Below are 6,237 nucleotides of genomic sequence, written 5' to 3'. Positions count from 1 at the left end.
CTGTCACTGTCAAACAGCTGTCACATTCGCTCCCCGGTCACTTGAGTGTGTGATCTCAGTGCTAATGCACAGAGGAGGCCCAGCAAATTCCACAACATGGGTCCTGGGTCCCTCCCAGAGCTCTGCCCTCCCATTCCTTCTGGAACGAAAACCAGTTGACAGGTCACCAGAGAGATGCTGAGTCCCTCTCTCTGGGTAGAACCACCTAGAATGAGATGCTTAGGGCCTGGCTACTGAAAGCATCAGTTTTTCCAACATTTGTGAGAACAGGGAAGAGCGCAGCCTGGAGAGCAGCTGCCCTCGGCCCCCTCCCATCCCCCAAGAGTCTATCTAATTCTGCGGGCCTGCAGGGCTGTGGTCCAGGAGTCCGTATTTTCCCCAAGCTCCCTAGATCATCCCAACACCCGGAGGTTTCTGAACCACCATTGTGGAGGGCCTTGGGGGAACTGGAAACTCCCCCAAGGTTGATGGGATCAGAAGAAGCTCACGTGTGTTGTGTGGCCAGACACACGCAGAGCCACGACTCCGGAGGAGACCTGCTCGCCAAGGCAGATGGAGTGACCAGGTGACCGGCACAGTGACAAGCACCTATCCAAATGCCAGGCTGCTCTGAGCAGGACGCTGGCGCTCGGTGCAGGTGGCTGTGGGAGCAGTCCCTGGAAGACCCGGTGGGAGGGCCGCCCTCTGGCCCCTGCTGCAGGCGGGGACAGCGGCTCCTGCCACTCCTTCCCCTCCCTGCAGACTCCCTTCTCCCAGCTCCTCCGGCAAACTCTCCCGGCTGCTGGACCGGGCTGGACTGGGCTGGACCGGCTGCTGGGGAACCACAGGGCTCTTCTCAGTTTCTCAAACATTAACGTGCATGTAGAGTGGGCTCTTCTGAGGGACTGGACGCCCCGTCGTCAGCACGGGGGTCATTCATACGGGTCATGCGTCCACATCCTCAGGATCGTGTTCTAAATTCCAGGCTGACGAAGTCAACAAAGATCAAGGTCAGCCACTGTGGCCCCGTTCTAGGGTACGTCATGGGGGGCGCGGGGGGTGTGCTGACCCTGTGGTCTCTCCAAGGTTCGTCCTGGGGGTCCGTGCTCCAGGGGTCTCACTGCTAGGTGGGACACGTGCATCCGGGAAGTCTAGTTTTCTCCACCTGCTCCCAAAGTGTCCTACTTTCAAGTACTAGTTTTAAAGGAGCTGGCTTCCAAACTCCGGGCCGGTTTAATGATGCTCCAGGGCTGGGACAGAACAAGGCTGTTCATTCCTGGATTTCCTTTAAAATCAATTTTTGAACGCCTGGCGGCAGCTGTAACCCTAACCCCAAAGCTGGGCAAGCTGCTGTAAGGCAACTTCTTTTTCCCCCGCTTACGACAAATCGTTTAACTGAGACCATAGCTGTTTTTGTCAAAGGGAAAAATCCTAGAATCCCTTTTAAAAGTATTTTGCCAGTATTCCCATATAATTTCAATGCTGCAAGCACCTTACACTCATTTGTGGGGGAAAAGAAGTTCTCAGGCTCTGAATTACTAGCTGAACTTCTCCCCACGAGCAAGTGCGTGTTTCCAGGTGGCCATTAAGGAACAGGCCTGCCTCGGGAAAACACAGCAGTTCCTACCAATATAGCGACTGATGGCTGATTGACTTAAAGTAATGCATTGTCTAGCAACATCTTTTCTGTTATCATTGGACCGATTCCGATAGCTGAGGCCTTAGGATGTGATTATAGTAACTATCAGGGTGAGTCTTTTAATCAGCGACCTTTGGACTCATATACAAACTGTCATATTTCATTAGCAGGAAGTGACAGCCCCAAGCTGTGGCAGCTCATCTGCTTGCTCCTATGGGGAATATTGCACGGAGAGGGCTATTTGCAGTCATCCTCAATGGTCTCCTGTGGCCGGCTTCCAGCCGCGGTGGCTCAGTTAAGAGGGCTTATTTTGTTTTGTTTTACCAGTTTTGGGTCCCTGTGAGCACGGCGAGTGCCCCGTGTGGGACTCTCTCTGCAAATGCACAGGGGAATCCGCGTGTGCGTCTTTGGAAATCCCAAACTGTGCATGCTCTAATACAAGGATGGATGGAAACGAGGCTCTAATCACAACTACAAAAAAATGCTACAAAATGCTACAAAAGCTGCTAGAAGAGCATCATGAACTAGGCTGCTGCTTCAAGTCCGTATTTTGTCAGATACACTCGATTAAAAATCAGCTGCCACAAGGAGATGGGGTCAGGGGAGACAGTCGATTCTTTGAGGCTCTGACCGGACGTGTCTGACAGTGCTGCCCCTTGACGCTGGGTTGTCCTACCGAAGGCATCGCAAGGCTGGTCGGTAAGCTTCTCAACGGTTACCAAAAAGCATTAACACTTCTGAAGGAAAACAACATCTGGAAAAGAAGAGCTTCTTGCCATTTTCAAAAGGAGGGCACTTTGGAGTCTGAACTGCTCCCGGCTCCCCAAACCTCTCAGTGGCTGACCTGGGACAGTGTGCGGCAGCCGTCAGGCCTTCATACAGTAATGCTGTTGTCAAACACTGTGGTAATCCACACACCCTTCCCCCCAAACAGAGACGTTAAATTGTGCAAGAGGTGGGCATTCCAGAACGGTTTCCTGCTGGATCGCAAAACCCTTGTAGGGCGTTCCGGAAACGCAGAACCCAGCAAAGTGGCCTCCCGCGCGACTTTTGTAAAGGCCCCTTCTCAGCCACCTCGAGGGCACGAAATCCTCGCGCTCCCCTGGAAGTCAGACCTGCTTTGGGCTCATCGTTCTGTGTGGGACAAAATCCATCAAACTAACCGCCAAGGCTTTGTTCCACCTCCGCGTCCTCCAATAGCGGAAGAGTCTGTCCCGATGCTGGAAAAGAAAGAAATGCCTGCCCTCTTGTGGGGACGACTGTCCCTGCTCCTGCCGCGGAGATCCGTGCACTCATGGTGCCCTTAGGACCACGGGAGCTTGTCCTCCGGTCCGGGTGTCTGTCTGGTGGGAGTCTGGGCTCATAACCCCGTCAAAGCCAAGCGTGCACACCCAGCCCTGAGTAATATCTCTCTCATCCGGGCGTGCTGCGTGCAAAACACTGCCTAGAAGGTACCATGGAAGTTTTGGGTGGTGTTCATAGACGAACCGGGCTTGTGTTTTCGACCATGTTTCTTTCTAAATGAGACAAATTTAATTGTAGTAACATACACAGTTAAAAAGAAAATGGGCTCTTTTGGCCATTTCTGTGTGCAGTCCAGTAGTGTTGAGTACATAACGTTGTTTTGCAAGAAGTCGTCAGATCTCTCACTGTCTTGCAAAATGGTAACTCTATCCCCATGACACGCGGCCTCCCGGTTCCCTCGCTCCGGCCCCCCGGTTCCCTCGCTCCGGCCCCCGGAACCGCCGTGCAACTTTCTGTCTCGATGAATTCGATGATTCTGATGCGTGCGCGGGAGCGGCATCACGCGGCATCTGCCCTTTGCGTCTGGCTGATCTCACGTCCTTAAGGTTCATCCCTGTCGTGGCCGGGGCCAGAGTTTCCTTCCTTTTGAAGGCTGAATTATGTTCTCCCGAGTGGGTAGCTCACATTTTATTTATCTGCTCGTCCACAGATGGACATCCGGGTTGTTTCCACCTTCCGGCTGTCATTCTGCATTGTGGGTTATTCTGCTGAGCCCACGGGGGTACAAGTCTCCCCCTGAGACCCTGCTTTCAGTCCTTATGGGTACATAACCAGATTGCCGGCTCAGATGGTAATTTCGATTTTTAATTTTTTGACGACCCCCGCTGCTCTCCGCAGTGGCTGCACCATTTTCCAGTCCCACCCACAGGGCCCACGGCTCCAAATTCTCCACCTCCTGACCAAGCAAAGGGGACATTTTTTAGACCCATCATTCACAGAAAACAAAGACAGCAATTTAAGTCATTTCATTTTATTGAGTTATGCAAAACAGCTTCAAACAACAAAGACGGTGTTACAAAAAGTCCAACAGTCACAATAGCATACAATAAACTATAGAATTTAAGCTTCGTTATGTGAACTCAGTTAATTGGCTCTGATGAAAAGAATACAATGCCCGCCCTTCCAGCCGGAAGGGCCTCTACGTGTTCGCTTTACACGGGGCTGCTGGACTTTGAAGATCAGCAGATCAGCATTTTAAGAATTTGAGTTTAGTTAACCGGATGGGGGGCGTGTCCTTACACAATGCACCTGTGTAGCAAATCATCCTGACGCACGTGTTTACTGTCTCACAACTTTATTTGCCAATAACATCTCAGTAAAGGCAAAAAACCAGAATTGGGGACCTATGGATGATTTTAAACTAGGGGGAGAGACGTTCAGAACAAACAACTGCTTCGCTAAGAAGAAAAGGATGGAAAAAATATATCATTATAAAGATGCGCACTAGTTAATTTTAAGTACTCGAGGCATTTTGCATGCTGCTCAGAGCTGAGAAAAGTCTCTCCAACTGGCAAAGGAGAAATACCAATTATAGGGCATGACACGGTAAGTACAATTTCTTCACAAGTAAACATTTCATTATCAGTAACATTTCATTGTGTTTCTTCTCACTCTGCCACTTATATAAAAAAGCATCAACAAAGTAGTTTTAGTAAAAGAAGAGGGTGATGAACTCTATCCTAGTAGGTGACATCGGAATGTCACTAGGGAAATTTCATACCTGCCAGAAAACATAAGTTAGGAAGACTATAAACTCTAAAAGTGAACCTTGCTCATAGAAACCAAAGTAAAATAATTATGCATCAACATCTAGTCTAATTGAAACGTTTTCGTGTTCTACTCAGCTTTTTCCCCCCACAATATTAAGATCTTTTTTTTTTTTGCTGAATTTTGAACTAATTAAGAACATTACGGTAACTTTAAATTTTTATGGAAAATTCATCTGTATTCAAAAATGATATAAAATTAGTTTTAAAAAGGTTTAAAAAATCATAGTAGAAATAGAAAGGGTGTGTGCAATTTAACATAAGGTATCTCAGCTTTGGCTGTTGGCTGGAGGACTAAACAGTCTGTATTGACAGCTGAAATAACCAGGTCCCCCCAGACTACTGCCCATTCATAGCAGGCCACCCTGCCGATATCAAGTGAATGAATTCATAGGTTTGAGGTTTTATCCTCCAAGTCAAGATCTGGGCCTCTTATAAAAGACCAGTATTGCTTTTTGAACTATCCAGGACAAAAAAAAAGAAACAAAGAAAGGCAAACAATTCTTGGCACTAATCCCAAACTTTGGAAAAATCGAGACCCTCCAGTGTCGTGAACTTAGTTGTTTCAAAGAAGACCCAACAAACTTCTAACTCGTTGAGCAGGTAACTGCTGCAAACAGGAACTCTCAATCTCCGCGGCTCACTCACAGGTCACTCCTTCAGGCGCGACGCCTCCGTAGGGCACAGGAACCACCTCTCCCGGGCACTGCTCCAGCCTCACAGGGGACACCTTCTTAGCGGCAACTTCTTGGGGGAAAAGGCACAGGGTTTGGGAAAATTTAAAATAAAGACAAGAAATCAGTGCCCGTACCTTTTGGAAATAATCCTTCAGTGTTTAACATAGCAAACATTTTATTTTTTATTTTTTATAGTTTTTTTTAAAAGTTTTTAATTTATGTGACAGAGAGAGATCACAAGTAGGCAGAGAGGCAGGCAGAGAGAGAGAGGAAGGGAAGCAGGCTTCCTGCTGAGCAGAGAGCCCGATGCGGGGCTCGATCCCAGGACCCTGAGATCATGACCTGAGCTGAAGGCAGCGGCTCAACCCACTGAGCCACCCAGGCCCCCCACAGCAAACATTTTAGACAATGATTTTTTTTCCCATTTACAAGACATTTGTATAAATATTCGGACGGCACCTGTGAGCTCCAGGGGTTCTAAACCTCGGCCCTCTATGCTTTTAAGTTTGGATGATTCTCCGCTGGGGGCTGTCCCATGTGTTATGCAGTGTTTGGAGCAGCCCTGGTCCCTGCCCACTGGATGCCAGAATGTTCCTCCTCACTCGTGACAACCAAGAACGTTTCCAGGCACTGCCGCATGTTTGCTGGGAAGTGCAAAGAGCTCTGTGGGACCTGCATTCAGCAGAGAGCCCAGAGTCCCGGCTGAACCCACAGAGCTCTGCAGTGGCCCAGCCGCTCACCTGTCTCGTTTCGGAGCTCAGGGGATGATGCCACCGGCACGAGAAAAGCCCGCTGCTCACGGGGCGTTTGTCCCTGCTCCCGGCGAACCCACAGAGTCGGCTCCGGGTCACACATGGTGCTGGGCCCCACC

The sequence above is a fragment of the Neovison vison genome, chromosome 8 (genome assembly GCF_020171115.1).
Source record: "Neovison vison isolate M4711 chromosome 8, ASM_NN_V1, whole genome shotgun sequence".
In the NCBI taxonomy this organism is placed as follows: domain Eukaryota; kingdom Metazoa; phylum Chordata; class Mammalia; order Carnivora; family Mustelidae; genus Neogale; species Neogale vison.
This window is presented reverse-complemented; position numbering follows the sequence as displayed.